The following is a 25,404-nucleotide window of genomic DNA, read 5'->3' as shown; positions in this document are numbered from 1 at the left end:
AAAAAAAAAAAGGCAGAGGAAAAGGGTTTCTGCTCAGAGACAGGCAATAAAAGCAATGAGATGTAGAGAAAGAGCAGAGTGCGAGACTGAGAAGTTGGAGACTTTAATTTGTGAAGGAGGCAGATAAACAGGAAGAGGAAGGAGGGGTGGTGAGCAGCGAAAGGCAGCAGCAAATGCTCCTGTTTACCTCGTGTATCGCGAGGGCAGAAGAAGAGTTCATGAAACTGAAAAGGGAAGGCACTTGAGGATGATCTATTTACACACTGGTGCAGAGCTAGCCCCAAGCATTGCACAGCCCTAGGCAGGAGTGTGACTAAAGTGCTTCAGGATAACTGCACATGTCCCTGCTCACTGCAGGGCAGCTGGAGTTGATTGGCCTTTAAGGGTCCCTTTCAACTCAAAAGATTTGTCTATGATTCTATGCCTAAGAAGACTTGGAGGTACACGGTAGCACCACTGTATGCTGGGGAGAAGAAAACAAGAGCAACACCATTTCTGTGGGCAGCATGAGGTCCTGCAGATCCAACCCACATCTAGACAGAACACAACTCACCATGCAGGAGTTGGCTCTCAGCTGGGCACAGTCAATGGTGAGCGCACAGCCTGAGGCAGGCAGGCTCCCCACTACAACTTCAAGCAGCACCTGGTTGTTTATTCAGTTTGCTTCTTTTCTTTCCATCCCTCCCTCAGCCCTACATAGGGGCATGGCATCCAGCGCATCCTCACAGACCCCACAGCCTGTGGTGGGGAAACTGAGGCAGGGGCAGAGGCCCCAGTGCCATTGGGATGCCCCACAACACCACGCTCCATGCATCTCCACTGCAGCCCAAAGCCATGGCTGTCTCAGGGTGGATGGGTTGGTTCAAGTCCCTGCACATCTCTCCATCTCTCCCCTCCCCATTTTTCCGAAGGCCGGTGATTTCCCAGCTGATGAACACATTACCACCTCATTCGGCAACGCCTTGGAGGCGCTCACGTTTCAGGCTCCGGCGAGAAAAAGATGAAGTATGAAAATCCCTTTCCTTTCCAATCCAGCCCTCCCAGCACTGGCCAAGGAGCTAATGTGAAGTGTCTCAGAAAACATACAAAAAACACCGGACGCGAGAGGCCGTGCCGAAATCGCACCATATGCAGGTGTCGGGGAGAAAGGTCTCCTGTCTCCCACGCCAGGATGCTATCTCCATCCCACAAAGCCTGCTGCCAGGGATCGAGTGAAGAAGCAGTGCAGGATGTGACCTGGGACCTGTTTGCAACCCACTGTCACTTTCATCCCAGGCTCAACAGGGGAATATGCAGTCCCTGTGCCGTGGGAGCAAGGCGTTGGGTCAGGCCAAAGCAAATCACCAGCCCAAAGCTGATACACCTTCCTGCAAACAACTGCATCTTTATAAAAGACGGGACAATTAAAACTCATGGCTACATTCACAGCCAGCAGTTCTGGATGCATCATTGGGATATACTTAGGAAAACACAACATGAGTGTCCATGGCCAGTGGAGAAGACCAATGTTCCCTCCTCCTTCCTCCACTCCAGGCCAAACAGGCTGTGTCTTGCCCAAGGCTAAACAGGTTTTCTAAAGACGTTTGCTCACCCCCAATTTCACAGCTGGGCAATGCTGGAAGAAAACCACCCTGGCACAGCTAGTGCAGAAGAAAACAGGACACAGGTTTGTTTAGCGGGGACAGCCCAGCCCCTGCCTGTTTGACATTTGCTCCAAACCAGTGAACTGCACGGCATTTGAACTTTTGTTTAGACAGATAGGCCTGTGTATTTAGAAATCCTTGAAACTCATCCATCTGCAAAGACAGCAACTCCCGATAATGCAAAAGTTCCAGCCGGGATGCTGAGCTCAGCAGATCTCTCTACAAATGATTCCTATTAAAGTAAAAAATTACAATGCAAGCATCTATTAGACAATCCAAGCCTGACATAAAAAAGGAATTAAAAAAACATAATATGTTCATGCCAGCCATCTTTATAGACCATGGAGGAGCTCAAGCAAGGCACTGGGACACCCGTGCTCAATTGTCTGCCTGCGTCTCCAGTCCACCCAGAACCATGCACCTTCCATCCTGCCTGTGCACTGCTATGCTGATGGGATCTGCCCTGATCCTCACCTCCTCTAATGACAGAGACCCCAGACTCCTCTCCTAGTGGTCACATCAGACACCCACCTACCCCTCCCATAATGAACAGAACTCCAGGAGTTCCTCTTGAACCAGCATTACATTCGGGGTTCAGTGCCCCATGGACACAGGAGAGGGTTTTCCATGGAGTTCCTTGCATCTCCAAAAATAGATGGCTTTTTTTTTTCTTTGCTGACCCCTGGCGATAGGGCTATGGGACATGCATAGGTCTCAAGTCAATTGGTCTCCCATCAGCATCAGCAGAGAACAGACAAACTCAGCGCAGGCACCAAGTGCAACCACTGGTTCCTGTCCCACCACCATGAGCAACGAGATATGACCAAAAGAAAAGCTTCATCATTCCAACTGGGAACCCAAAGACGGGCTGAAGTCAGAGAGAGCTGAAGGAGAGCATCCCCTGAGGTTTTGCCAGAGAGTGGGGATATCTGGGGACACATCACTACCCTCATGCCTTCTTCCCATTCCCAGCACCCCGAGCAGCAGAAACACACTCAGCTCCCAGCCCCCAGCCCTTGAAGCCTAAACCCACAAATTATCACGTTAACGCTTCATATGTTTAATTTCCTGCTACAATTATACCAGGTTTGCAGCAGGAGAGGACGGAGGGGTAACAACCAAAACCCCAAACGGCTCCAAAGCACCGTCCCTCCCTGCCCTGATCCTCACCCAGGGGGTGGATGTGGCCGCAGGAGTCCCCTGACAGCAGACCCCTCGGTCCAGCAGCACGGCTGCTCTCTATCCCGCTGCTAAAATGAAAAGCCTCTTTGTTCAGCGGCTCTGGAGATCTCCTCAGCTCTGTGGAAACATTTACTGCAATGCAAGAACAACAGTGCAGCTGGTGTGTGCAGAACAAAACGGTACCTGGCTGCAGAGAGGAGAGAAAGGAGATGGGGTAGGAGGAGGGCAAAGATAACAGGAGTAGTGGTGGGAGCAGGTGGGAATGATGGGGAGAAAAAAGGAGAGGTGAAAAGCGTAGAAGGAAACGAGGGAGAGATGGGGAGGGAAGGAGACAGCAGAAAGAAACTGGAAAGACAGTGGGACAGAAAACGAGGGCGGAGAAAATCAAAGCAGGATGGAGAGCAGGAGGAATGTAATGTACAAGCTTCAAGCTGCATAGCACCATCAGCAGACGTGGATTGAGCTCACCTTGTGCACAGGAGGTGTGTGAGCAACCGAACCCTGCAAGTGCAGGGTGGATGGACAGCTCAGATGCACCCCTCCCCTCACAAAGTCCTATGGAATAAGCAGAGCACTGGCCCTGCAACATCCTGCTAACCCTGGAAAGGGGATGGGGCAGGGTATGCTGCTTGCCACGGAGCCAGGATGCTTTCTGCTCAGTGCCTCTCCCAGCAGCTGCCCACGGCTGCTGATATTTAGAGCCTTCTCTGTCTGCCCTGCACACCACGCTCAGCCCTCGTGCATGGGCACAGAGTGGGAAAGGACTGAGCTTCAGGTCAGGGCCAGGAATAGCTGCCAGCGACCAGAAATAGCAGTGCCACACTCAGCCCCGATTCTTCGAGAGCCACTGGATGGGAGAACAGCATTTCCAAGATCTCAGCCCTAGCAAGGACAGGATTGATTTCTCCTTCGACTCATGTTCCCCCAACACTACCCCCGTGAAAGCCGCTCTCCAAACAATCTGCGGGGTGGAAGGAGCAGGTGGGAAGGGCAGGAAAGCAATCCAGCGGCAGGGAGGGGACGGCTGACCTCCGGAAAATGTGCTGGAAAAGCAAGCGAGGCAGGTCGCGGGGAGGGACGGGTTTCAGCACCTGCTGCCGCAGCCCCCGCCGCTGACCTGGGAAGGGGCGACGCAGGGGAGCAGATTCCAGAGGATTTTGGCAGCGCGCAGCGATCAGAGCACGCTCGATGACTCCTTTGGGTGCCTGCAAGAAGCTCAGCACATGAGATCAACGTGGCTGGCGTGCAAGGCATGGATACCGTCACGTGCAGCCAGCCTCCTCTGCGCCCCGGTGCAAGGTGCGGGCGTCCCTCTCCTGTACGTGCTCACACGTACAGACACAACATGTGGCCCTCACCGCCTTGATGCATGCCTGCCCGTGCACACAGCACTCTGCTGGACTTGCCTGAAAACAACTCTGCATCCACTTTGCTGCATGCACGGTTTCTCCAAAGCAGTCTCCAAAAGGAGGTTTGGGCAACGCTCCTTCCATCCGCCATGCCTCCATCAATAGCTTTCCCTCCGGAGAAGGCTCTGAGCATCCAAACTCAGAGCAGCAAACACCCTGAGCAATATATGGAGGGAACAGCCTACTCCCTGAACTCACTTTTCTCAGCACCGTTCTCTTGCTGATTTTGGGTGCTGGTGCTGAGCCCATCTCTGGGAACATCAATTTGGGGCTGTGGGAGATCATGTTCACGCAGCTGGGAAGAAAAGGAAGGGCCAGAAGAGAAAGAGAGTCAAAATAAAGGATGCCCTAAGCAAAGTGTTGAGTAGAAAGCATGCGGTGTTGGTTCATATCTTCCCACCTGCTGGAAATACATGGAGATACAGACATTTCTGGGAGAGCTCGCATGGGGCTGGTGGACGTGCTTCCTGCAGGTGTTTCCCACCACCCCTGGCTGTCCCATCTTCCTGAGGCAGCTCTGCAAGGGGGTGGTCCTGAGATCTACTCACTCCTGGCACCTCAGAAGCTGGACACTGCTACATGCACATGGGGTGCAGGGAGTATCTGTTTGCCCATCCATGCGATGCCAAATGTGGACCAGAAGCCCCTCTGTGTCACATCCAGGGGCAACAACTTGTCCTTAATCTCCTGTGTGTAGCATGTCCCTTACCAAAGCACACAGCTGATCTGTAGGACAAAGTCTGAGTAGCATCAGCATGAGGAGGGCTTTGATCCTGCAGAGCTGGGGAGGAACTGGGAAGGAAGCAGGTTTGTTCCAGCACCCACTGGGGCAGAGCAGCTGTGCTCCTTTATCCCAGTGCACAAAACACAGTCTCTCATTTTGATGTGTTTTCTGCTTAACAAACTGCGCTCCAGCCTTGTAAGGCAGTGCCCAAAGCAGCAGAGTATTTTTGGCTGTTCTCTCTCCAGTCTAGGGCTGCCCTTTGGGAGACACACACCCTGCAGCCAGCCCTCTGTGCCCTGGTAACTAAATAGTCTGAGCTCCTCCCAGCCAGGAAAGGGATTACAGGACACAGACTAGGGCATGAATTCACAACCTCCAGCCTGCAGGGCCGGTCACTCTGCCCATTGCACTGTGGGCACCCTGTGCTCGGGCTGCAGGGCAGAACCCAGCACCCTTCTGGACCTCGGGCAACGGACAATTAACTGCTCTGGAGGCAGCAAGGAGACAAATGACTGTAATTTACAAATAGACTTTATCTCAAAATGAGCACCTTACCAACACCTATTGATTTCCGCTCCCCCTCCAGAGAACTCTCTGCAATTAAGTTGTCACATCCCTGGTGCCAGCGTCTCCCAGAAAACCTCACCCGCACAGGATTACAAAACCCAGCTGCTGAATTTCCTTTTTATCCCAGAATTAGCAAGAGATAGAATGTACCTCACCGTTAGAGAGCAGAGCTTCTATCTCCATGGGCAGGGCATGCTTCTAAGCCTTGTTTCCTGCTGCTCTCAAGTGCTGCAGTGTTGCAAAGCTCATCCTTGGATGCTGGCACAGAGCTCTTCAGAGAAGGGTCTGGCAGCACCCCATCACCCTGGAGGTTTGCACAGAGCAGAGCAGCCTTGCATCACATAAGTACGCCGTGCCTCAGTTTCCCCATAACCAAAAACACCCACACTCCATGAGCAGAGGAGCAGCTGTTCATCCCTGAGGAAACAGCGTGTTTAAAAAGACTTTCCTTCCTAAGAGGTGAGGTGAGCAGAATTTCTTTTTCTCCTATCAAAAGGCCAATAAATCTGCTTCTTTTAATAGCCAGGCTGCAACCGCCACCACAACACAATGATGCTCCAGTGGCTAACAGGGCTGTGAGTGCATCCAGAGCTGCTGTGCACCCCAGGACCCCATGGAGGGCAGGTGAGGCATAAGACAGCACAAAGAAAAACAGCAGCAGGTAGAAAAAAGAAGTTACATTGCAAGAGATTAGGAAGGCATCTTTAACAGAGATTGGGCAGTCAGACCTAACTACACGTCATGTGCTCCGCCCGTCCTCTGCAGTTTATGTCACTGATGCAGTCTATAGATTTGGTAATTGCTGCCATTATAGATGGGATAATCTTCACCCCGCCATCTCCCAGCACCGAGGTCAGCAGAGCCAGAGAGCAAGCACTGCACCATCCAGGTACTGGGCAACGTCAGCATCCCATCTCTGCGCATCCTCGCACGGCGCACTCAGCCCTTCTCACTGTCTGCCTGGTGAAGCGGATGCCATTTATTGACAGTGTCCCCTTGAGGCAGGCAAGGGGCTATGCAGATGCATGAGAAACACTCCAGTAAGCATAATAAAAGCAAGGGGAAAAGCCACATTCATAAAACACTGAGTAGGGGGAGCTGATAGGGATTGCAGCTTGTTTTGTCACATTCTGCAACCCCAAAGGACTGAAAAGTCTCATCATTGACACTGTGTTTCCCACTGTGGGACTCCATCTCTGCTCCCAGTGGTCCCTGTGTCCCAAGCGGCCGTGCTGGGTGTGGAGCCTGTGCAGGAGGAGGAGGAGGATGGTGGGTGAGCTCCATCCCCTCTGCAAGGTGGCAGGGAACATCCATCAGGCACCTGCCAGCACGGCCAATTCACTTCCATTTGGAAAATTAAAGAAATAAAATGAATCGTTTTCTTAATTTGAAAGGGTGGCAGGAAGAAAGTACGCCTTGGGTCCCTGCCAGCGCTCGGAGGTCTGCCACTGCTGGCTCGACTGTGGGGTTTTGCTGGGGGAAAATGCTGGACACTTCCCCTCCTCTCCCTGAGCGGCCAAACAGCCCCTGCCTGGGGGCTCCCAGTATGAGTCTGCTCTGAGGATGGTGTGGAGCTGGAGTCTGGATGGGGTGAGCCTGGAGGAGAGGGATGGCACAGCCTAGCTCCAGGTCCCCACTACTCCAGGGCTTGGTGAGATCCCACAGCTTGGCAGGTGATGAGCCACACAAAAATCTCCTGCTTAAACCCGAATGAAGGGCAACCTCCAGTCCACGCTCTTCCCTTTCAGGGTGCTGGTCCTCACAAAACACACTCCCCAAAAATGCCTTCTTCCCATCATGGGGCAGCTAAATCTGCTTCCTTTCCATGATGCCTCCGCTCCCCTGATGAGTCTCCCTCTCTTGCAAGAGACAAACACCATCTCTCATTGCTTTTTTCCTCTTTTCCCCAGCCCAACCAAGGCGAATCCCCAAATCCCAGCTCCTTCCTGCCAAAGACATGTGCACCTGCAGAGCAGCTGGTGCCAACATCCAGAGCGGAGCCAAGCACAACAAAACGGGCTAAAGAGCCCTCACTGCAAAGAGACCAGCTAACAAAAACAGCCGTATTTCACCCCAACTCTATTAAACTGTCCTGGGTTATTGCTCCATTTCCTTTCCCACCACAGAGGATCAAATGAGATTTCTGTGGCCGCACAGAGATGCTCACACGTTTCCCCTTCAGCTGCCCCTTCTGTGCTCCGCGCAGGGTGAAGCCCAACGTGGGGCAGCACAGCCTTGCATGCAAATAATTTCTCTTGAAAGAGCAGTTTTCACACTGGAAAAACACAAGCAGGAGCATGTTCCCATGCCAGGTGACCCAACAGGACACCCAAACTTTTGCTAAAACTGTACGGAGTCTCAAAACCACAGCGTCCTTGCAAAGCCTAGGAATGCATAGTACTCTGACCTCTCTCGGTGCCAGGCTCTAGGCACAGCAGTTAATGCAAAAGGTCATTAGCAGGGGAGCAGGGCAGCACTGCAAGCATCCCTCATTTTATCTTCAAACTTCAGGATTTTATCCTGGTAGGCTTGAAAGCCCTCTGCAAACCAGACTCCTTGTTTACAAGTCAGAGAATTTAAAAGCTGCGCAGGAAACTCAGGGCACGGCTCCCATTAATTTCACCAAGTTTTGCACATGTAAGCCAAGAGTTTTTGACTTAAAAAAAAGAGAAAAAAAAAGAGGTTTGCTTCAAGGTAGGAAAAAAAGCCAAGAAAAATGAACTTTGCTTCCACAGGCTTTTAGAAACAGAAGCAGTGAAATGCAGCAGTTTTCAGAGGCATTCTCTGGGCTCCGCATACAGATAAGGGCTTTTGGAAACTGAAATCATGAAAATGTCCACTGCTGTCTTGTCACAGAATATCTGCACACACATACATAAAGCAGTGTCTGAAGAGGAAATGCAGAGAAATCCAAGAAGTTTAATGAACTGTCACAGCTTAACTAATCCTCACTTTTGCTCACCTCATCCCATATGAGAGACTGGGAAAAACAAGTGTGCAACATACGACAGCTATCTCTTATCTGGATGGGCAAATAATTGAGTGGAGACTCCTGGGCCTGTTCCTCCACCAAGCATGACCAGAGTTGAACAAATACTTTGTGACAATTTCCCATGAAAACTTTGCACCTGCTTTCCAGAAATATTGGAGCTAAAGGTAAGAAATGCACAAAGGAGGGGGACGGCTTGCAAAACAGACCCAGAAAGCCACAGACACAAGAATGGATTTGGTGCAGAAAGGTATGGATGCTACCCATCATCCTGGAGCCCCAGTATTCCTGCATCCCAGCTGTGCTCCTGTGAAAGCAAGCTGCTCCTGGGAGATGCAAACGTGTGCTGGCAGAGACACTGGGTAAATAACTGCAGCAGCACAAACATAAGTAGCCTTTTCTGGGTAAAGCAGCATCCAGGCTTTCAATTAGAGCTCAGGGCTCTATTTTCTTAAGCTCTTTGTCAAACTGTCAGGAGGCTTTACCTTTCCCATCTCCCTTATAAACACACGCACACATGGGTCCCTGTCCCCCAACACCTCCCCATTACAAAACCTGCTTCACAGCTGTTCCCATAGCAGAAAGAGGAGAATTTCACTGCGTGAAGCATCAGCCACTCCTGTCTTCATAAAGCAAGTGTCTGGGTGTAGCATCGTACTCTCGTAACATGGACAGTGTTTCAGAGATGCCTCCAGGACACCTGGCACTGAGCTGGGAATGACTCAGGCAAGGTCTGGGTGCAGATGCTAAATCACCCACGGATCCCACAGCCCAACAAGAAGGCAATCCCCTAGCATGGAGGCACTGCTTTTCTCATATTGCAAAGAAAATTCTGGTTCCAGCGAGTAGTAATGGAAATATCAGCTACACTGCTGGTCTGACTCATAGGGGTGATGCTTCGCCTTGTCCTCCTGCATCAGTTTTTGGAAAAGATTTGTGGGAAAAACTAAAGAGCAGAACAAGGAAGGGGCTGGGGAAGCCTGGTGGTGATCCTCAGGGAGCAGCAAGGAGGGAGAAGGCACAGATTGGCTTTTAATGTCTTCCCTGAGAAGACATCCAGAGGCTTTGTCTCAGACCCCCATCACCGCTAAGACATCACCCCCCCCAGACAAGATTCTCTGCGGGAAAGCAAAGGGGGTGAGGGGATCTTCTGCCAAACCCCTGCGTCTCAAAGGGGGGTGAGAGGAGAGAGCGGAAATGAAAAACAAATCCGGAGCTGAGGATGTGCCGTGATCCCGTCAGCAGGGTGGGCTCGGCAGGAGACAGGATTAACCACCAGCATCTCACAGAGCTGCTGGGGAGAGGGCCAGCAGGAGGGCAGCCCTGGCCGGGATGGCTGTACCAAAGGCACCAGCAGGACCTGCAGGAGATGGACGCGTCCACGGTGGCATGAGGAGGGGACTGCCCCATGTTCCACTCCTGGGCCAGTGCAGGAGGAGTGGAGGGGTTGACACGTGGAAGAAGGGTTGGAAAGGAAGAGGGGAGATGATGGCACTGAAATATATATGAGATGAGATGGCTCTGCAGACACTTTTAAACCCACCCAGATAGGAAGCCACAAATAACCAGGTCCCCGTACACCATTAGCACATCACTTATTAATCCTCCATTAACGAAGGGGATGCAGATAGAGTACCATCCACCACTGTATTATTTTTTGGTGATTTCTCTTCCCCTCTCCAATCTTCTCCAAAGAAATCCCTCTTAATACCAATACCAAACAGTCATATTTTCATTTCTCTTTTTCTTCCATTCAGCTGAAGCTTTAGAAGAAACAAACACAAGCAGGTCTCCCTCTGGTCCTTTTTACCATTTCCTCAACGCAGGATTTGAGGAAAGCCCAGGGCCCCTTTGGACACTTGCACACAGCTTTCCTTTGCAGCTCTGCCCACAAAAGCACATTCAAGCCTCGAACATTCTTTTATCCCAGGCAAATTATTTGCAAAGTGAGCTCAGACTCCACAAAACACATTACATCACTGTTACTGTCTGTTGAATAGTTCCAATGGGCCAGCAAGTTGCTTGCAAAATTACCTGGTTTTCATCCATGGCTTCCATAGGCAACTGCCTCCAGCCATGGATAAGGCACTATAGAGAAATTCTGCATTGGTGTTGAAAATAACAGTATCATAGAATCATCATAGAATCATTAAGGTTGGAAAAGACCTCTAAGGTCATCTAGTCCAACCATCCCCCTAACACCAATATTGTCCACTAAGCCATGTTCCTAAGTACCACATCTCCACGGTTCTTGGACATCTCCACAGATGGTGACTCCACCAGCTCCCCGGGCAGCCTGTTCCAGTACGTGACCACTCTTCCTGAGAAGAAATTCTTCCTAGTATCCAACGTGAAGTCGTCTTGCCAATGCTAACACATTGCAGGGTACTTATCCACACTGCCCTTTGCTCAGATCAGAGATACAGCTTGCCTTCTGGATCCAGCAGTCATTTCACAAAACCACGGTCACAAGAGATGAAGAAGTTAAGCAACTCATATATTTACAAGACTTTAAAACTTAAAAAAACCCTCAAACCAACAACATGTATACAAACATAAAAACACCACCCACACACACTCATACCACCTTATTTGATCAGAGCTCATAAAAACCAGATGCTATTTTGGATAACCGACTTCCTTGGGAAAACAAACCGCCTGTAGTAAATCCTGGGGCCAGCACGGGCAGCTGCCCCAGTGCACTGTGTCAGCCTCAGGACACACAGGGCCAGCCTTAAAGCCCTCTGCAGAGCTCTGCAGAGCAGTGAGGGATGGCAAGAAGTCACTGCTAAGAGGGAGTTGGACCTGGTACTAGGCTTTGGGATGATGGAGGCAGCGGAGCAAAACTCGAAAAACTAAAATAAATGTGGATGTCAGCAGGTTGTCAGAGGCACCATAAAACGCACACAGCAAAGGGCTGGAGATGCAGCGAACAAAGTGCTGGGTGACAGCACAGGCTCCGTGCTGCGGGCTGTCAGTGCCCAGAGGTGCTGCGGCCAGGGCTGGCAAGCAGGAGGGTGCAGCGAGGGGGGAGAGTGTGGGGTGGGGGTCACTGGCACACTCCAACCAGCTCCTCTGCACTGCCTGTAGAGATGTGGTCAGCACGGCCCATGGAATGTGATGGAGTGGTTGGGAGCTTAGCGTGGATAATCCTGTCCTGGGTACTGGGCAAAAGGGAGAGTGTGGAGCTGCTAGAGAGGGTGTGAGCGCACAAAGCTTTACAAACAGCCTACCCAGGCTTACCTTGTCCCTCTCCAAGATCCTCCAAAGTGTTTATCTTACTACTTAGGATGAGCACTGTCGCAGCAGGGCAGAGACTCAAGCTGCTGTCCCAAATTAGCACTGTGTTAGCTCAGGACAGGACTGAGCACCAACAGCAATCATCAGCCCAGCCCACAGCATTTGCTCCTCGCTTTTAAATCTTGGGTTTATCCTTGTCTAGATCAAGTCTAGTTTTCCTGCCAACAGAAAAGCTGTGCAGCCCAGTAAGGAAGGGTGCACTTTTGCTCTCATCCCTCATCACAGCATCCCCCAAAAATCCATGTGAGCACAGGCAGCAGCAGAATGGCAAGCCCAGACTCTTTTCCTATGCTAAGCTCAGTGTTTCTAGCAGAGGCAGTGCAGGCTGCTACCCTCCATTAAATCACTCTAGGTGATAGGGAAGCCATTAAGGGCTCTGTCCCAAAGAGATCCCAAGGGCCTGGAAGAGCGTCCGGCGTTGCACAACTCAGTGCAGCATCCCAGGAGGGGTCCAGGTCCAGCATCCAGTTGGCCGCTCAGGAGGAATGCAAGGCGCCAGTCCAGGAAAGCACATGAGTCCAGTCCACAGCACCCGAGTCCTCCTGACCCCTGTCAGCTAGAGGAAACTAACTTCAGATGGTGAGGGAGAGAGGAAGGGAGAATTATCCACAGTAGAGCTGGGAGGGAGGGGGGAATGGGACGCCTCAGGGCTGGAGGTCACACAGGAAAGCACCATGAACGTGAAGCTGAGTGTTGGCAGGTCTCAGCCCAGCCCCCAAAAGGCTTTCCCTGGTGCTGCAGGCAGTAAAGGAACAGCAAGCTCCAAACACAGACCTGTGAGGTGTGGGTTTGCTCCAGGCTGTGTGGCAGCTTCCAGCCCCTCGGAGGGTGAAAAGGCTCTCTGACCTCCCCTCTCAGAATGCAGGGAAAAACCTGATCTGCGCTGTTTTGCCTCCCCACACTGCCCAGCACAGGCCACAGGGGCAGTCTGTAGGTCCTGCAGGACAGAGATAGAAGGATTTATAATCCTGTATTTTTTAGAGGTGGGACCCTGTGAGAGCTCTAAATATTTGTTTCCCCAGCCTCCCCACAAACTGTTTTCTCCCAGGTTTTTGTATTCCTTCAAGCAACATTTATTTTTGGAAAAATAAACCAGAACAAATGGCACTAAATGCAGAGGGACTGCTGGGAGAGCTCTGGTTCCCAGTGAGAACCTCCTAACACTACCGAAACCCCGATCCTGTTCCTCCACCATGGGAGATGGGGACCGTGGTGACAGTGGGGTCCTGGGCTGGTGGTGACTTCTTATTATATGCAGCAATTGGATCCAGATGGGAATAGAGGATGGGGAACAGTGAGAAATCCCCAGGCAGGGGATACACAACAAGGAGACTGAATTCAAGTGCTGTGGGGCGAGGACTGAGGATGCTATTTTAGGATGAGGTACTGAGCACATTAGCAATTCTGCACCCACAGCCTTGCAAAATGCTAGTATTGAGGGTATTCACATCACAGGAGGGCACGGATCGTATTTTCAAGTGTCAGTTTGGAGAGTCCTACTCTCCCTCGCCAAATAGGAGCATGCAATGGATGAGAATTTTTAGCAATCGATGCTGATGGAAGAAATAACCTAAATATTTAAGATAATCAGAAGAATAAAAACGAGAGTGGAACCTGCAACATACTATTTCCTGCCAGACATCAGGAGCATCATCTCCACATGATCCAGCAACAAAACCACTGCAGCGATCACATTAGCTTTACTTCTCCAAGCCATTCTGCAAGCTGTGGGCACATCTTCTGACACAAAATATGTCAAAGGGTCAGTTCAAGATGATGACAACTGAAAAACCTAACACCTAAGAACACAAACTCCTCACTCAACTGCAAATTCAGCCACAGACACATGGCCAAACCAAAATCTCAATACCAAATACAACAGGAGGTGATGGTCATCCCACCACAGGTAAGCATGTCTTTGTGTTACTCACATCCCCAATGGAGTTTCTTAGGCTGTTTTCTCACCCTGGACTGCATGAAGTTTACAGAAAAAGACAAATACACTGCAGCCACTACCTTGAATCAGCCCTTCTGGCCATAAGTCAAATGATAGCAACTGCATTTACTTCCTGAAAGGGTAAAACAAGTCAAAGAAAGGGAAACAAACCATGCAGAAAAGAAATGGGTAGGCAAAAAAATAAAGGCAATGAACAAACAGCAAGTACATTCTTAGGACTGATTTCAGGAGACAGTTCTGACAACCTACATTTCACATCAAAGGCAGGGGCTGTCCCTCACCAGATCTGAACAGCCCTGCCCCAGTGCCATGTCTTCTTCCTGCGAGTACCAGTTTGGTGCTCACAGCCCCAAAAGCCACCCACCAGGAGACTCCCAAATTGGCCTGGGGCTCACTAGGTGTGGGACAGCTCCATCCAGCCATGCCAATTCCCAAGAGGGGATGTGCCATCCCATTGGTGACACGTACCTGAAGCTGTTTTCAACACCAGACAATCACCCCAAACCAGCCCCCAAACTTCTCCTTAATCCTAGCAGAACAGCGGGTTAAAGTCCCAATTACGGAACTGGAAACACAGTTACCCAAGAGAAAAATAAACTAATTACAAAAAAAACCCAAAACACAATTCCAGATTATATTTAACACTCAAATTCCTCCTTAATTGCTCCAGTGCCTCAGCCAGTTTGCAGGGGAGGAGCAGGAATGGCAAATTAGCTCCCCCTCAGGGCTGCATCCCTCTGGGGATCTTTCCGAATTTACATTCCCATTGTGTTCTTTAATTAGTGCATTCCTTCAGCTTTTCTGAGAGTCCCAACACTTCCAGGGCTGTGGCAGAACTTTATAAATAATACGGGAATACTCACTGCATTCGTGTTGTGCTCCTCCCTCCATCCTGGTGGCTGTCAGCTTTTCTGGGGACCACACATGGTCCAGAGCAGCCCACCATCATCAGACCCAGATCTGTTTTTTTGAGGGAATCTCACTGACCTCCTCTTCTTCCTTCTTCTGCCTTTCTTGGGGTCCCACCATCCCGGACAAAAGAGTTTCTCCCCAATTGCTTTGACTTGATTATGTCCCCATCTCATGGTTCCCATGCTGGGATGGCACTCTGAAAGAAGGTCCCATGACTCTTTGACTGGCCCATGGCTCGAGCACATCAAGCTTGACCATAGCAGCATCATGCCACGTACCAAGACATGGGCAATGCCTTCCAGCCTGAGACTTCTGCTGGGGACAAAACTAAGGTGACAAAATCATGGGGACAAAAAATGTGGAATGTATTTAGACTTCAGCAAATCAGCCAGCCACCGCCACAATAGTGGTGCAGGCAGAACCCAGAACCACTCATTAGTCAAAGTGGTGGGAAAGTCTCCAGCACCTCCGGGCATGCGGAGGTTCCCCCCAAATAGCCCTAAAAAACTGAATGGGAACAAAGTCCAAAGGCAAGGAAAGACAGCTCAGCGCGGTTGTGCATGGCAGGCTCCAAACCATCATTTTCCCAAGCCTCATTATGGATGATTTATGAAGGCTGACACCATCGTTAACCTCTGACCACGTCCCACTGCCTGCAGGGCATTTCGCAACCTGCTCGCACTGTCCAGCAGCACGGCAGTGGATGGCTGCACTCTATCTGTCCCCTTAGCACAGCCGGGTGTGATGAAGGGAGCTCATTGCATCACCTTACATGTGGCAACCTGGCCAGGGGTACCATGCAGTGCTGGCCTGGGGGACAAACCCCACAGACTTGGCAAAGGCACTGGGCAGCAATAACTCACCATTTGCGATCCCATCTGGTTCTGACACATCCATTATTCAAAGGCATTTGGCAAAGACCTCGGGCAACTAATTTCCAGTGTCTGGGTCAGTTCACAAGCTTATGAATTCCCAAACTACCCTCTGTTCATGCTCATAGCCAAGCACTGAATAGGATTTTGGCTTATTTCAAGGGAGCTAGTGTTTTCTTAAAACACCTGCCCTTGAAGCCTGCAAAATCCCATGGATTTCCATCCCCATTCAAGGAACATATCTAGTCTTCCTGTAGGCTGTACTAAAGTGAGAAGTCAACTAGTCCACAATGACACATGCTGACAGCACAGAAGCCTCCAGAATTGAAAAGTGGGAAAATTCCCCATCTTTTAGCAATTCCAGTTTCACAGGTGATCTTGTGCCATCAGAGACCCTGAGCCAGGGATGCATGCCTCTGTTCTCCTTTCCCAGTAACTGAGGAGCATAAAAATGGCAGAGCAGAAGCAGCTCCTACTTTGGGACCATCCCTGGTCCCTCCATTGAACATCTCTTTTCTTCCCCTCTCAGTATGGGTCCAAGGATGCGTCCAGCCGCCCCCACTTCCAGTCAGTCCCCAGCCCCATGGCAGTGCTCCATGGCCACGCTTGCTTGGCCAGATGACAACTGGTCCCACTGCCACCGAGTGCTTGCAGCTCTTAGAAACCACCTGGCATCACATTCCTGTTTGGAGAAGGAGCGGGAGGTGCACATGTGGGAACAGGAGATGGGGGTTTGCTCGAGACAGCTCTGTGCTTTTGGCAGGACTCAAGGGCATTTGTTTTGAAGCTGTGTTTACATGCCTTTGATCAGACGTGTTTAACTTTTCTGGTGCGTGACAGCAGCAAAACAAGTTTGATACATGGATAATGAAACACATTGTGCATCCGTACATGTAAACGGCTATAACAAGGCTGTGCACATCGGCAACTCAAGCTGGAGGCGGAGAGGGGGAGAGGGAGATGGGGAAGATGCATCACGATGATGCCAAGGCGTTAAGAAAAAGCACTAACCCAGCAACAACAGCTCAATTGCAGCTGCGGGGTTGGCCAAGTGGAGCATGCCCCAAGAAGCAAAACTCTTCTCAGCATCATAGGGAGCTCCTCCTTACCAGCCATAACCCAGGCAGGGGAACCATGAAGGGCTCTCATTTCAGCACCGCCCGAGGACACTGCTATCAAGCTGTCCCAGCTGTGAAGTCCTCAGCAGCTCCTGAAGCCAGAGCTGCCTTTGAGAAATGCTGGCAGTCAAAATCAGCAAGCAAAAAAGGAAAAAGGGCTCTCAGAGATACTCCTAAAATAGCCTCTCCCTGAAACGCTATGGCACACCTGGCACAATTATCAAGGACGTTCTTGCATATGTTTAGACCAACTGGACCGCTAAACACCCTGCCGGCATTTCAAGCCTCGTAAGGCACTAAAAGCTTCCTCCCAGCATGCCAGCAAAGTGCAGAGCGCTGCCGGCTTCCTCCAGAGCAGCAGGACAGCACCGGAGCCATGTGCACAGCCATAAGCGAGGGAGCATTTCCTAGCACTGTAACGCAATGCCACACTCTGAACGGCCAGCAATAGTGGTGGCGTGAGGCAAAGCCTCAGCAAAGACACTGGGCTGCTCTGCTAAGCAGTGTGGAGGTTATCATCCCATTTTGGAGGCTAAATGGCAGCAGAGGAGCACGGATGCTGAGCACGCATCACCACCAGCCTCTGCTCAAGAGCAGACCTGGGCATGTTAAATTTACCAGTGCAAATGCAGGCAGCGAGACTTTATAATACAATCCCATGCTGACCATGCTTCAAGATGAGAGATGCCACCATTTCTCCGTGCTTAGCACAGCAAATGACTGGAGCATGCTGGCACAAGAGGTTTCCTAATGGCATGCCACCTCACTACACAACCTGTCAAGCCGACGCAGGCTTATGCGGTGGAGCACAGTTGGCAATAGAGGGGGAAGTGAATACTCAGCTGTGATAAATATTTAACGTGCTTTTAGTCCTGAAGAAGTGTAGCACTGAGGCCATCATCCTGTAAGTGAAAACCAAGGCTGATTAATGGGGGAAGGTACTCCCATTTATGGGAGGTTAGGATCAATCCCAATTCTCAGCTATTTGTTGAATCTTTAATGCTCTTTTTCGAGAGCAGAGTTCCTTGGTGAAGGGCAGCATCCTAATAAGGCTGCTTTAACGGCACGGATGTTAAGAGGGTATAAATAAAAGCCCTGTGAAAAAATAAACAGTGAGATGAAAAGGAAGGTTTTGCATGGTCACTGCATTTGTATGGCTTGAAAAAACAGCTCTAAGAAGGTCCCTTCTTCTCTGGAGGGTGGATTTGTGTCTTTCACAGCCTTTCCTGCCATCACAGAGCTGAATCCAGAGTCATTCCCAGGCCGGAAGGAATGGCTGCCCAGTCAGAAAAGCTTCCCAACTTTCAGCAATCACTGTGTTTGCAGAGGCAAAGCAGATGAGTGGCTTTAATAAGTGTGCCATTCCTGTAAAAAGCTTCCAACTGGATCCCTGCATTTCCAGATCAACAGCTGCTCTCTGATCTTTCACCTCCCTCATTTCCCACTGGAAAGGTCTCCCCTGCCTCCTCCACACCTCAGCCCTCCTCTCAGATCAGTAGACTCATCTCCTCATGCCCCAACCATTTCCCCCTCCAATAACAGAGATCCTATGCTGTCAGCCACCTCAATGGCTAAGATCAACCCCCTCTCTCTGCACTGTTATGTCTCAACTACATCCCCTCCCTCATGGTCTCCAGCACTTAACTCTCTTCTCTCCTGAACAGATATCCTTCATTAGACAGGCACTGCCCATGGGTGCATCTGTGACAGCACTCCTTACCCAACACAAGGCAGCATGGCAGGACAACTGTTCTCCAAGGCTGCTAAATGGGTCCACGTGTGCAGAGGAAGAGTAAGGTGGTCTTCATCGTCACGGGTAGGAGCTGTTTTTGTTCGTACCACAGAATGCAAAAAAATCCAGTGGTACAAGCAAGGCTGAGCTGAGCCCTTGATCTCCCTCAGCCCTGAGAAGGTAAAGACAGTGCTGCTGGCTTTGTCATGGGCCATTCCTACAGTCCCAAGCCTATAAAGAAAGCAAGCAGCCAAGCCTCATCTCCCTCATCAGCAGACTTCAGACATGAGCCAATGTGTTGTGGGGAAAAGTACCCACACAGCAACATGCATATCTGTGCCAAGCATTTATCACCTCTCCCCATGACACATGGCTTCATGCCCAACCAGCACATCCCTCACCTCCTGCCATGCAGCATTCACCTGCTGATGTATACACAACAAATACATCCTTCCCACTCCACTCCAGACTGGGCACTGGGATCAACCAGAATCTGAAAGCCAGCTCCACTGTCAGCACGTTTCCTCATCCAGCCTTGTTAAGAGTGACCAGGAGCTGAGATACTGGACAGAGCCTCTGCTACAGGCTAACCTGCAGGTTGTCTTTGGTCCTCCTGATCCCAGCAGAACGCATGGAAGCAGGAATGCTCTCCTGCATCTCACCAGTTGGCTGACAGGAGCTGATGTGCAAACTGCCAGCATTAGAGGGAGAATCAGTACTGGCAAGAACAACTGTATCCTGAGGGGGACAGGATTACATCGAATTCCCCTGCAGGGCTCCACATTCCTGCTGCCAACCCAGACGGATTGACTACATGGCTAAGGGGTGCTCCCAGCGCAGAGAAGGCACAACCAAGCCCAACCCTCAGCCAAACCACCCAGGTGCTCTGGCTTCCCTCCCCAGATCAGGAGATCCTTTTGCAGAACTAAGCATACACGAGGGTGATGGAAACAGGGCTGCTGTTGTTTACAGGCTGCTGGCAATGGTGCTGGGCACCCCACATCCCTCCCCCAGCCAGGAGCCAGCTCCAAGAAAGGAAATTACACGAGCCAGAAGGTTTGATGGAATGAGCCCATTGGGCGGCTTGAAGATAGCTATTAATGGAGAGCTTTCTCTAATTGCTTTTGTATAATCTGGGGCTGCTAGGCGGAACTGGGTAATAAATGAAATCCAATTACATTTTCTCTCAGTATTTATTTTATTAAGTAGAATTCATCAGCTGATGAAGGGCCCCTCGAGGTAATGGCTCATGACCTAGTGGAAGGCACTTTTTATTATTATTATTATTATTATTTTCCCCACTTGGGGAAGCAGATAATTCAGTTCCCCAGCAAAGGCAGGTTGCTCCCCCTGCAACCTCACCGTGTGGGGTGGGGGTCACCATGCAGGATGTGCACAGCACTCACACTTTCCTCCAAGCAGTGTCCCTGCTCCTACTGCCGGAGCCCCAGCAAGCAGCCAAAACCAGCTTAAACAGAAATGGATCATCAGTATACAGCTTTCATGGTGGGTCCAGAGTGATGCTGCAGGGATTATTCCTACTGCCCTCTCAGTCTGTGCCTGCCCTGGAGGCTGCAGATTTTGGGGGCAGTGCTGTTTCTCTTGGATCGGTGTGCAGCAGAGGACAGTGTTCTAACTTACAAACTTTGGACTCAGTAGAGGACACATTTGGCTACCATCAAACAGGCTGCAAGCACCAGGAACTCACATCCACTGAACACATTCTCACACCAGGACATCCATAAAGACCAGCTTCACACCATGCTGCAACAATGAACACGAACCTAAAACATCCTCAAGCATCTGTCTTGCATGCATGTGCCCACTGTCGGCAGGTAAGGCATGCTGGGGACACTTGGTACTGGCACCACTGTGATGCGCTCCGGTTCCTCAGCACAGCTTGCAGGAAGGTGCTGCTGGAGCACAAAAATTAAATGTGGGCACATGGATCCTTCTCTGGGGATGGAGCAGCAGCAAAACCAAGCACAGCAGAGGTCAGGAGAAGAGCACAAGGTCTCTGCTTGGCAAACAGAGTTCCAGACAACAACTCCATGGGACTGGGATGGCCACCACGGTGCAAGTCCATTCCTCCTCTTCAGCCATGCGAAAATTTGGCTACTTTCCACCCCTGTCTTCTCACCCAGGTACAACTGCTGCTCTCCCAAGCCCAGCGCCAGCAGCAGCAGCTCACCCAGCTCTCACTGCCATCTTGCTATTCATCACCCACCAGTGAGCGCTCGTTACAGACGACAGACTCCAGCCTCCATTAATTAATGGGAAATACTTAGAGAGGCATACACACATGCACAAATCTGTCTGAGAGATTTCCTATGGCACTTATCACGGGCGCAAGCAGGTGCTGCGGCAGAGGTAGAGAGCTGCAGTTGGGCGCAAAGCAAAGAAACATCAATGCAACAAGAGAAAAACATGGCATGGAAGTGGCTTATTTTTTTCTGGAGTGAGTATGAAGTGCCCCATGGCAGCCCAACATAGCTCAGCCTGCACCAAAATACAGCCTTCACACCGCAGGTTGAGCGGAAAACAGATGAAGTCAGAGCTGACAGCGAGCTGTGCGAGCAGTGCCACGTTTCTCCGCGCTGCAGCAGAAGCAGAGGGCGAGGAATGAAAGGGTTTCAGAGGGATCTTCTGAAGCTTGTCTGGCTTTTTGATTTTGGAAGAAAACCTAAAACCGATTTGAAATGAGATCTAAACATCGTGTCAAATCCCGGCGCTTGATCTTTTTCACAAGTGGGCTTTCACTTTCTTCAGCTGAGGCTATTTGCCAAACACAACACAGAAACACAAGCTATTTCTGTTAATCCAAAGCTATTTTTCACCAAATACATGATTCATCTGAAACCTTTCTGCCAGGTTCTGCTTTAGTAGCAGCTATCTGCTACACCACCCAGGCAGGATTTATGCTCAAATGAGCATTTGTGAGCAACAGTCAGATGGGATTCATAGAGAAATGTATCATCAATAAATCTGTCAATCACTTCTCCTGCTCTCAGCACGGGGCTGAAGCCTCGAGTAAATACTCAGCACTTTGTCAACCTTTACCCCAGCAAAGTCTGGGTAAGAGACCTCAGGACTTAGCCTATTGATTGCTTACCATTGTTTGCAATGCCCTGTGTACGTTAGAGATGCTCCCTTCAAGCAAGATTAAATACCTGGCTTATGGCAATGGGATTCAAGAGAAATCATTATTATTATTTTTTTTTTACTAGAAGAGGAACACACACATCAAATTGCCCCATTGCCCATGGCGGTGCCAGGGCCAGGTGACCACTGCTTTGCACCCATGCTTGCTCCCCCTGGACTGTCACAGCACATCCCAAGGCCATGGAGCACATTTCTGTGTGCTAAAAGCAGTTCTGTCTCTGCACCTCTCAGCTCCTCTGGTAGCATTTTGTTGCAGTAACAATGGAGTGACAGCTTCCCAGCAGCTCTGAGTAGCATCCCCAGCTCAAAGGCAGCCTTAATACCTCACTGCTCCAGCGCCTTTCAGTTCTTACATTTGTTTGAAGTTAAGCTGATCTAACTTGGGCGACTGGGTGCAGACAGAGTCGCTCAACCGGAGCGCATCACAGAGGAGCTGCAACAGGCACTCAGCAGTGCTGACACCTCCCTGGCCAGGGGATGATGCTCACTACCCATTCTCTCCAAGCACCACTCAGATGCATTAAGAACACAGAAGTGCCCATCCTGGCCCACCTAAGGCGCCATCTGGGATGTTCCCCATCCTGCAATCACGCAGCTAGAAAACCCAGCACTCATTCCTCCAGCAGAGCATCTCCCAGGAGCATCTCCTTCTCTCCACTGCTTGCATAGAAAATCAGCACACCTTCAGTCTTCAAATCCGGGACAAACATCCAAGCCAAACCAGAAGCCCAATCGTCCCTGCAGCAGAGAGGTTAAGAGCCAGAACACAAGCAGAGAAAAACTGACTGCAAAAAACTTTAACATGGGAACCCCTGCACTGACTAGGTTTGCCTGGAAGGGCTGCAAATGCAGCACTGATGATGCTTCAGAGGGAATAACGGCCCTTAGGTTTGTCAAAGCAAGGTCTGCTGCCCACCATGCAGAAGCCAGGTGTATTTGCTCCATATAACACGTCATGTTTTTGCTGACTGCTGATGAGAAGTCAGGAGCAGGGAAACCCTGCTGCAGGATACACCCTGCTGCAGCCTGAGCACTGCTTGGGATGGAAGATGCTTCAAAGGGAGATGAAGTCTCACTTTCTAAGGATGCTTTGCCCTCAAGGTACCACCAAGCGAGCCCAGCATGCAAAATAAATATCTCTCTGCAACTAAAAACCTGCAGTTCATATCCCAAAAAGGCAGCCTGCAGGTGCACATCACATCACCAGGGTACAGGATGGGTTCACAGCCTGCAAACCTTGACATGGGCCCAACCACCAGTTGCTCCCCAGCTGCACAGCACTGTCAGTGTGGGCACACATGTGCGAGGTGGCACGCCAATTCCCCAGCCCTCACCCACACAGCTCGCTGCAGCGCGGGCAGATTTCTGACGCACGTTCACCTCCCGCCTTGCTTTATTTCTGCCTTGTGCCCGACCTCCCCCTCTCCTCTGAGTACTTCTCCCACTGCCGTTTGTTCCTATCCTTTATAGCCCTGCCTGCTGTCACTCGTGTAACCTTGCCTGTTTGGTAATTTGTGGCAATAAAGTGTCACGGTGGGGAAAAAATACAGCATCCCAGCGGCATATAAATCTCTGATCCATAAATTGTGCAGGCCCCACGTGCATGCCCCTCCTTTTTTATGTAAGTGCTACGATTTAGGGCAAGGGGAAGAAAAAAGAGCCAGCAATGTGATCTCAGTGAAGGGCAGCGCTGAGCCAAACTTGTTAGAGGCTGTTACACCAAGCCTAGCATATGCTGCTAATTGCCCTGGAGCAGAGTGGTGTCCCAGCTGCCTGGAACCATGCTGCTGTTAGAAAGAGAGAAGGTCCCCACTGGCACCCCTTCCCCATTGGAAAGGACACAGGGTAATGCAGCAGGTGCCTACCTTGCACACAGCTTTGGCTCACAGGGCAGCTCCCACTGCAGATATGCCCCCCATCTGCCCTAAGGGGCAGAGCATTAGGCATCCATTGTCACAGTTCTCCTGGAGCCAAGACCCACAGCGTCTGTAATGCAATCTGGTGAGCATATAGTATTTCAGAGGGAGTGCTGTCCCCATTACTGACGGTTGTTTCTTTTAATTGGAAAACACTGCTTGGCTCCATTAGAGCCCTCATCTACTGAATGATTGCCACGGTCATGCTATAGCTCAGCAGTAAAAAGCCACCCCCAGCACTGCTACTGCCTCTTGGCTGAGCCACATCTCCTGTGCCTCACCCTGCAAGCCACCCCCTCACAGCTCTTGGCACATTAGGATCTCACCTGCCACCCATCACAGAATAGCAGAAAGGCTTGCATTAAAGCCTCCTCCTGACACTGACATCTTTCTGGACATGCGTGGCCCACCTGTGCAGCTAAGTATCATGCCTGTGAATACAAACAGGCTGGGGAATGCACATTCACTAGACAGATAGTTGAGAAAGTCTCATCACCAGTTGAAAGCCTATATGTGGTTTCGTTACAAAGGCATCCACTTCCTGGCTTGCCCACTAGTCAGAGGAATATACGGTCAGAGCAAAGTGGCACCCTGGAGTCTGGCTGAAGTTACATGGAGAGCAAGGGATGCTCAGAGCACTCTGCAAAAACTGTGAAGATGATCACATTACAGGGAGCAGAAATCTCCCTGCTCCCTAGCTCAGGAATGAGGCATCCTGTAGAGGATGTGTTAAAATACATAGTCAGGTTTGGGACCCTAAGCCTTCCTGCAGGCACCTCCTTCCCTCCTGCAGCCCCAGGCCACTGAAGCATTTGCTTTGAAAACTCCAGCCCACCACCACGGCTGGTCTTGGGAGCTCCAGTAACAAGCTGTTAATTAGAGAAAATCCAGCCTAGGTCACCAAAATGGTTGGGGGAGTTGTGGAGAAGACTAGGCTGGGCTCTGCAACAATGTGTGGCAAGAGGATGAGAGTGCTGTAGCTGAAAGAAAAGGCTCCCCCCTGGATGCAAGGAGAAACTTCTGCCTGTCCTGAGGGCCAGCTGGAGGAGTGGCCCAGACACTTGCACTCACTGAAGATGTACATGGGCATGCACTGCAAGACCTAACCTGGGCTCAGGAGCCAGTCCTGACATTGAGGCTGAATGGCTTGTACCAATTCAAGTGCTGTGAGTTACTTGATGAGGGATGTACACTTTTACATGAAACAGAATGGCACTGGCCACACTAACTAACTACCAGTAGGAAAAATCTCTTTCCTGAGCCAGAATTCCAGGAGGCAGAGGATGGAGTCCTTCAAGCTATGAAGACTCACAGCCACACTTGACCTGACACAGCGTTGGTGACAGTTCTGCTCTGAACTACAGACCTCCAAGGTCCATGTGGGTCTGCAGCAATGCAAGGAGATGAGATCACTGTTCATGCCTTATTTTTCATCACAGAGCACCTCGGAGCCTCTCAAACGTGTTGTTCTTGCCATCTGAAGGGCAGGTCCCTTCTTCTGAACAAGGACAACGCCCACGAGCAAATGAGCCACCACCCACCGGCTGTGCCTGGAGGGATCCATCTCCGACAGAAGGTAGGACAGATTTCTCTTCAGACCCTCATAAACACTGCTAAATGCTCAAAAACTGCATAAACAAGTGACAGCACCAGAGCTCTGGCAAGACATCTGTCCATCTATAAATAGCGCTCAGCCGCCCGTCCTTATCGCAGGGCTTTGATGCGTTTGGGGAGAGCATTTTTTTTCCCCGTCTCTTCCAAGTCCCAGGCAGCACAGATAATGGGCTTGCATCGATCCAGCTCAAGTATTACTAAACTTCCTACTATTGTGGCAGCGCGCCAGCCTCAAAGAGAACAAGAGAACATGTGTCTGTTCTGAGCCAACCACAAGGAGCAGGCAGAAGATTGCTTTAGACTTAAA

The 25,404-nt window shown here is 50.6% G+C and overlaps 1 protein-coding gene and 1 long non-coding RNA gene across 2 annotated transcripts in view; both read right to left on the bottom strand.

The window, feature by feature from the left end:
- Positions 1–5,311, bottom strand: part of LOC116217515 — a 9,180-nt gene extending 3,869 nt beyond the window's left edge. The window contains exon 1 of the long non-coding RNA XR_004162159.1: positions 3,294–5,311. This is a non-coding gene — a long non-coding RNA (uncharacterized LOC116217515). The remainder of the gene's footprint in view (positions 1–3,293) is intronic.
- The window catches only part of CNTFR (ciliary neurotrophic factor receptor), a 158,139-nt gene that overhangs the window by 94,065 nt on the left and 38,670 nt on the right, over positions 1–25,404 (bottom strand). The window lies entirely within an intron of this gene.

Source organism: Meleagris gallopavo, chromosome Z (genome assembly GCF_000146605.3).
Source record: "Meleagris gallopavo isolate NT-WF06-2002-E0010 breed Aviagen turkey brand Nicholas breeding stock chromosome Z, Turkey_5.1, whole genome shotgun sequence".
Taxonomy (NCBI): domain Eukaryota; kingdom Metazoa; phylum Chordata; class Aves; order Galliformes; family Phasianidae; genus Meleagris; species Meleagris gallopavo.
This window is presented reverse-complemented; position numbering and strand designations above follow the sequence as displayed.